We start from the raw sequence: 7,918 nt of genomic DNA, 5'->3' as shown, positions 1-7,918 counted from the left end.
TGGGCATTTCCACAGCACTTACTCCCACGGTGTGGGCCTCCCCACCCCAGGCCTCACACAGCTGGAGCCTCTGCAGCCCCATCCCTGCTTTGCTCTGGCTCACCCACTGGCCCTGTCTGCCAGTGGGGTCTGAGGTTCGTCTCGGGGGCCCTGCATTCTGTGATTTTTCCATCAAGCGCATGTCCCAGGTCAAAACTGTCACCTAGCAGTGCCAAGCCGGGCTGTCGCCCCCAGTGGTTGGATACACCCACGTGAGCCACTGATCCCTGTGTCCACCATGTGATGTCGGAGCCCCTTCCTGCAGGCCCCTAAGTCCTGGGTCCCGTCCAGCCCAGCACCCGTGACCTGCCTTAGATGTTGTCTCCAGGTGTCCCACTCAGTGCCTCCCGCCTGCCTCCTCCAGAAAGCCTTCCTGGTGCCCAGGAGCCCAGGCTTGAACTGTGGTCCACCAGGTCTTCCAGGCCTTTCCACGTGGGTGGTGCTGCTTTGTAACTGATGGCGGGTCTGCACACCGGTCGTGGCTGGCTGACCTTCCACAAGGCTGAGACCTTCTGCCTGGCCTAACTCTTGGGGCCTCCATGTTCTCATTTGCCTGAGGAGAAATACGGAGCCTCCCTCTTGGGAGCATTGGGCGTAGCGGTGCTCAGGCATCTTAAAGCTCTGCTGAGAGCAGGGACCCAAGCCAACCTGGGCTGCTGTGAAGCTGTCTTCTGCAACTGCAGCAGCACCCAGGGCAAATCCCAGCACACAGTAGGTGCTCAGATAATGCCTAAAGATGCAGGAAGAAAAATACAGGGTGTCTCTAGCTAGGTGGTCTCAGGGCTCTGAGGCCCCTTAGATCCAGCACCTGTGAAATGGGAGTGATACATGGACGTACCTTGCTTGGGCTCCTTGGAGAGGTAGGTGACAGCCCCAGGCAGGACTTCAGGGCATGTTCCGGAGTGTCAGGCCCTCCTATCATGCACTGAATCTTCCTAACCACCCCTTGACGGAGGGTCTCCCATCACCACCATGAAGAACCTGATGCACAGAGAGGTGAAGCCACTTGAACCAAGTCACACAGCAGGAAAGGCAGAGGCAGAAGCTTGGTGTGGGCCCCAGGGCCCCTGCTCATATTCATGTTCTCTGGCCTACCATGATAGCTGTTCCTTCCCACCCCCAACTTTACCCACCTGCCCCAGGGGGAGAGCAGCTCCCAGCTCTGTGTCTAGAAGATGGTTGGGCAGGTACTTGGCCTCTGTCCGTGTCCTGAACGTGCAAATCACTTGCTAACCTGAAAAGGCAGGCTCTGGGAACAGCATGGCAAGGTGCTTCAGATCACAGACTTCCAGGTCGACAGACCTGGGTTCCAGTCCCCACGTTGCCTCCACTCTGCTGTGTGCCCTGGGGCAAGTGAGTGTCCCTCTCTGAGCCTGAGTTTCACATCTGAATAACAGGGTAGAAGAAGATGCCCTCCTTATAGGGCTGGGGTGGGACCTAGTGAGGGAGACCCTTGAGGCCCACAGTGCGCCCGTGGCCTCTCCTGGTCCCCCAACCCATCTTGTCCTGCACGCAGAGGGGCAGTGGAGATTCCAAGATTGGCCAGTGGGCTTCCAAGCTGCCACCTGCCTGGTATCAGGCGGCATGATGGATCACCTGGACACACACAGCAATAGCTGCAGACACGCTATTATGCCGTGATTGTCTGCCCGTGGCCCGGCTCTGCTGCGCTGCCACAGATAATGGCCTGGAACAAAGATGGCAGCTGTGCGTGGGACAGACCTGTGGCAAGTGAGATAAAGAGGAAGGAACAGGCGAGGGGTGGCAGCAGGGGATGCGAAAGGAGCAGGGCTGGGGTGCAGGGAGGAGGCTGGGAGGCAGGGAGGTTGGGCGTGGGCTCAACCCCGAGGAGACCTGGGCGACATAGTCCAACAACCATGACAGCATGGATGACGGTAATAATAATGGCCCCACTTGGCCAGCTGCCAGTCACGCCTTGGTGGCTGGGGCCAAGCTGACAATCGTCCTCCCTGCCTTACAACCACCCTGGCTGGCCTCTGGGAGTGGGTGGGGGTCTGCATCCAGAGGTCCCCCCAGTAAGGAGGTCCTGTTTCCAGCCTCCAGCCTCTTTCCAGGCTGAGAGAAGGCCAGAGACTGGGAAGGGGAGGGGTTCTTTTTTCAGCTGGGCGGCTCCTTGTAAAGAATCTCCCAAGACCCCCTTTCCTGCCCAGAGCCAAATCCAGGATCCTGGATATAGAAGGCAGGGAAGAGAGGGCCTCGGTGGGCACTCAGCCGCCCCCTCAGCCTCCATAATGAACCTCTCTTGAGCGTTTTGACCTCCCTTGACCCAGAGTAACCTTGCCGCAGGTGCTCCCTGGAAGGTGCTTTGCAGTTGGGAGGACGGAGGCTCAGAGAGCTGGAGGTCGGCTGAGGCCACACTGTGGAGGCTGGCTGGACCCAGCACTCGGCTCCAGGTTTCTGCTGGGCTCCTTCCCTTCCCCAAAAAAACTTCCAAATGAGCCACCTGCATACGTGGGGGCTGCCATGGGCCCAGTTAAGAAGTGGCTCCTTGCTATAAGGAGAGAAGGTGGGGCAAACTCAGGGAGGCAGCGAAGGTCATAGCTGCAGAGTAAGCTGGGAGTGGGGACCCAGAACCGGCCATCCCAAGGCCCAGGGACAAGCCCTTGTGGGCACAGGATGTGCTGTACAAACAGCACCTCTCCAAGCCGACCCCACGGCCCACAGCAGGACAAACGGATCCTCCCTCCCAGGGCATCGTGGGGCTGAGCAAGGCCAGCTGAGGGACATGCTCAGAGCAGAGCCAGTCACACAGCAGGTGCCCTGAGTCCTGAGTGGCTGAAGGGCCACTGTGAGGTCCCCTGGTTAACTTCTGGGCCACATCAGCGCTGGCCAACTGGAATGAACTCCCAGCAACCCGCTGGACTCTCCATCAGCAACAAAATCCTGTGGCCTCCTAAAGCTCCTACTGTGCTCCTACTGTGTGCACAATCCAGAGTCTAAAGCAGAGGCATCCATCACAAAGTGGGTGGGAGGGAGTTCTATACATCATCACCACGTGCCAAGACCCATGTGTATGGAAAGCAGAGAACCCAAGAGCCGGCTGAGGTGGTGGCTCAGTGGGGGAGAGAAATAAGTCAGTGACATAAAGTCCATTGCCAACTAAAAAAATATTTAAAAACGCAGCAAGAGACAGGTGGGGCTGCCTTCAGCCGCACGGGCTGCGGGTGCCTCACCACCTGCCTCTATGGACCGTGCCTCTCACATTTTCCCTGCTAAGTTTTGCATTGACAGCCGGACTCGATCCAGACCGGCCACTGCTCCAGTCCCACAACTGTGCGGGGCCCATGGCCACAGCCTCCGGTCACATGATTCTAGACCAAAATGGCTTTTTCCTCCACTGGCTTGGAAACCAAGTGGTTTAAATTTTTTTTTTTTTTATATTTTAAGGAAATAAGGGCTTTAGTCCATCCTGTACCCAGTCTATGTTTATGTTAGAAGGTGTTTCTCCAGAACATTCTTCCAACAGGCCCTGAATGGTTGGCAGATTTTTTTCCCTCATCCAGAGAACCTGGCCACAGGGATGCATCCAAGAGAAACTGTGGTGTCCTTGTCACCCCTGAGCCCTTGCACAGGCCAGCCCCCTCTCTGGAGAAAAAGATATATAACACCGAACCCTGTGAAATTTGCCACTGTGAGAACATTTAATTTTTCACACCTAGACAAACTGACTGGGTTTGTTAAAGCCCAAGATAATCAAATAATTATTATAACTCATCTTTGCCCCACCTGTCTCTGGCTATTTGTACCATTAATGTCCCAGTGAGGAGCAACTCTGGGTTAGCTCAGATACAGCCTATTTAGATAACCTTCTGGCTGGTCTCCTGAGAACAAATATCCCTCCTGGAAATCTTACAACAGATGAAGCGATCCTCTCTAATCTTCTTATCATTGTAGCCTCTGCTCCACGCCTGGTTATCGCACAAGATTGCAAGAGAGAGAGAGAGAGAGAGAGAGAGAGAGAGAGAGAGATTGAGAGATTTATACATATATATTTATGTTGCATAGAAATTTATATCAGTGTATATAGATTCAGGAAGTAACAAAGGGGAGATAACAGGCAGGACCGGCGGGCCCTCCCTCAAGGCTGCAGGGCAGGGAGGTCCTGGCCTCAGCCTGGCCAGGGTGTGTGGCAGCTCCACTCTGCACCAGCAGCAGCGGCTGGTTGCACAGGGCTCGGGGCTGGAGTGGGGGCCAGCGCCCAGGTGGCTGTACTGGGACCTGCCTGCACCGGGCACTTTCCCATGCTTGCCCTCCCTCCTTCCTCTCTCTGGGGTTTTTTTTGACTCTGGTATTTTCCTTTTCCTGCTTCTCTCCTTCTCCCTCTCCTGGACTCTCTCCCTCTCCCTCCCTCCCCACCTGCTCCATCCTCCTCTCTTCTCCTGCCTCTGACCTGGCCTCCCTCCTCCCTCCCAGCTGCCCCCGCCTCCTCCCCACCAGCCCCAGCCCCTTCCCCTCCCGGCCTCCTCCCTGGCCCCACCGTCCCCCCGGTCCCTGGCCGCCTGGCCACCTCCCTCCACAGCCTCCTCTTACTGACCCCATCACACCCACCTCTGTCCCCCTTCAGCCTTAATTTCTGAGTAATATGTTCTCAGTCAAGGAATGAAAAAAAAATAGAGAGGAAGCGGGGAGAGGAGAGGAACCTTCTAAATAAGCCATTTCGTCATGTGAGGAGCTAATCTGTAAATGACGAGCTGTTGTGGAGTTTTTAGCGCTGCATGTTAAGTAGGGATCGGAGGTCGATTCAGACCCTCGGAGGCAGCACAGGGGAGGACTGAGCACCTCCTGCCCAGAGAGAAACCAGTGGAGAGAAAGGTGGGAAGCCCTGGGCCTCATGGGGCTGAGCTGGCATCTCGGAGTCGGGGACCCAGGCCCAGCCCTCCCTGCCCGTCGCCTGTTGCTCCCTTCACAGGTGGGACTGGGGGCTGCAGCCCAGCCTCTGTTTCCTCGCCTGGACCCTGGGAGCCTCAGGGTCAGACATGGGAGGAGGATGGTCCCTCCCATGAAAGGAATCAACCTTCAGAATCAAACCCGAGATTCGTGTCTGCCTGGAGGTGACAGACGCCCTCTGAGTTATTCTTCACAGAAGGTGGGGTGCCCTGCCAGGTGGGGCGAGCCAGCGGTGGTTTCACGGGAGCCCGTGACGCAGGCCTGCTGCAGATATGGCCACCCTGGGAATGGGGTCTGCTCCTGGGTTTGGGGGTGTCATGCCAACCACACAGGCTGGGCCAGGCACCGGGCTCTGATGCTGCTCGGTCGAGCAGGATCCACGCCTGACCCTGAACACTCCTCTGGGAACAGAGAGGACAGAGCTGGAGGCGCCGCAGGGACTGCCCCCCAGCTTGGGCCCTGAAAGGGATCCCTGCTTCGGGGGTGAAGGTGGGTTGGGTCCTGGAGCTCAGCTGCCCCGATTTGAATCCTGGTACTGCCATGTTCCCAGTTCCCAATGGGAGGTGGGTGCAGTTAGAGCTCATGGCAGAGGGGTGGAGGCAGGCAGTCCAGCCGCAGCCCCGCCCTGTGAGTGGCAGTGACCCATATATCCCAGCCCTGCTTCCGCTTGCCGACCTCCAGGGGGCTAGGGAGGGGCAGTGACTGAGGCTGACTCCCTGGCAGGCAGCTGGCCTGGGTCTCCAACCCCAGGATCTGGCTCCCATGTGCTTTCTGATTACGTCCTTCCTGGGCCTCAGTTTCCCCACCTATAAAATGGGGATGATCAGGGTGGATGTGGAGGCTGTCCTTGCACAACGGGAAGGTAGTGGTCATGTTAGTAGCTATGACTAATGGTGCAGAAGGGGGGACTCAGGGTGCAGGCCCTGGGTTCAAATCCCAGCACTATCCTTTACTACATTACTAGCTGTGTGACCTTAGGGAATCCCCTTCACCTCTCTGTGCTTCTGCATCTCACCTGTGAAATGTGCCTGCCTCACTGGGCTGTCCTGGTGTTTCAGTCTGGACTCCATAGCTAGGATTTCTGATCTGGAGGCAGGACCCAGGTCTTGGGCTTCTCTGTGGCTCGAGGTTCAGGGCTAGAAAGTAGAGTGTTGTGGATTGATGCTTTGTAAAGATGCGAGTCACAGCTACGGCCAGAAGCGGCCGGAGTTGCTCGGTCACTGCACATGCCTCCTGTCCCCCTCTGGGTCGTTCAGAGGGCACTTCTCGAATGTGTCAATAGCATCCTACCCCTGCCACCTGCTTCTCTGTGCTGTGGCCTTCCAGTGACCACAGGTGTGAACTTGGTCCCCACACAGGGTATACTGGAAGTGCCAGGAAGCTCACGGCCCAGGAAAGACTTGGAATCCATGACCCGGGAGGTTGGGTAGGAGCATCTCATCTTCTTGCTCCCTGAGCGCTGTTCACAGCTGCCAAGGCATCCCTGCAGACTGCACCCTGCTCATCAATGCACCTGCATTGATCTTCTTCTCTTCCCCTCTTACCTGGGGAGCACCCGACTTCTGAGGGTGGCCTACATTGTATCCAGCAGAGGCCCTTAAATTCACCCTTTGGCAAAATGATTTTCTCCCATTTTACTCTGTTCATTCTGAAGGACACTTTCAAGAGGAACAAGGAGTGCTGAGAAATTCCAAAGGGCAAATCTGCCCTAGACTCGGGAGAGGTGGCTCCCACAGGCAAGTGATGTTGAATAAAAGAAGTCTGAAAGAAAATCAGAGTGTGGTAATCAGCTTTCTGTTATTGTAACAAAACACCTGACATTATCAACTTAAAGAGATAAAAGGTTTATTCTGACTCACAGTTTCAGAGGTTCTGGTCCATGAATAGTTGGCTCTGTTGCTTTGGGCCTGAGGCAGCCCTACATGGTGATAGTGGGGAAAGTGTGTTGGGGCAAAGCTATTTACTCACAGCAGCCAGGAAGCAGGGGACAGGGGCCAGAGTCGCACTATCCCCTTGAAGGGCATGCTCCCAGTGACCTACCTTCCTTCCACGAGGCCTCACCTCCTCATAGCCTGGAGACCAAGCCTTCAACACATGGGCCTTGGAGAGCATTCAGGATCCAACTACAGCAATGAGTTCATGGAGTGGCAAAATGGGCACAGCTTGGCAGGGGCCCTGTGGTGGGGGCAGAGGGAACCATTTTGGCCTCTGTTTCATCTTCTGTCAAGTGGTCCAAAGCCACCTGCCCCCTCTCATTGCCTCTGCAGAGCAGGATGAGGGACTTAGAGGTTCTAAAAGGGAACACCCCAGAGTGGGACCCCAGAACAAGGATGCAGCACTTACCACTGAGGCACCAGGCCAGGCCCTGCATTTAGTTTGCTGTGTTTTCCTCCAAAGCCGTTGCCCTCCTGGAGGGACATCAGTGCTGTGGGGTGGGGGACCATCAAAGAATCACATGCCAGCAACTGCCATACACCATACACGGTAAGAAATTCAGTGAAGGACAATAAAGCGAGAGAAGACAGTGCAAGACAAGGGAAATATTCTAAATAAGGTCTCTGGAAACAGAGACTGGAAACAGGCAGAGGAGGTGACCCTGTGAACACTAGGGTAAGAGCAAGCCAGGAAGAGCCAGCAGTATGTGCAAAGGTCCTGGGGCAGGAGGGATTCATTGGAGACACTGCAATGAGGCTGGTGTGACTGGGACATGGTCAGCAAGGTAGAAGGGAATGATGGGAGAGGAGGGTGGAGAGACGGTGGGTTCAGGTCCTCCAGGGCTTCATGGATCCACAGCAAGGGGTTCAGATTTTAACCCATGTGAGCAGGAGTCCAGGACTCACAGCAGGCCTGGATGCATCCCTGATTCACAATGACAGGTCATCCCACTGACACATGAGAATGGCCCAGCGTAGGGCAAAGGAGGAGGCTGACTGATGGCCCTGCCCCACCCACTGCCACACATCTGCTCCTG

This window comes from Sciurus carolinensis, unplaced genomic scaffold (assembly GCF_902686445.1).
Source record: "Sciurus carolinensis unplaced genomic scaffold, mSciCar1.2, whole genome shotgun sequence".
Lineage (NCBI taxonomy): Eukaryota > Metazoa > Chordata > Mammalia > Rodentia > Sciuridae > Sciurus > Sciurus carolinensis.
This window is presented reverse-complemented; position numbering follows the sequence as displayed.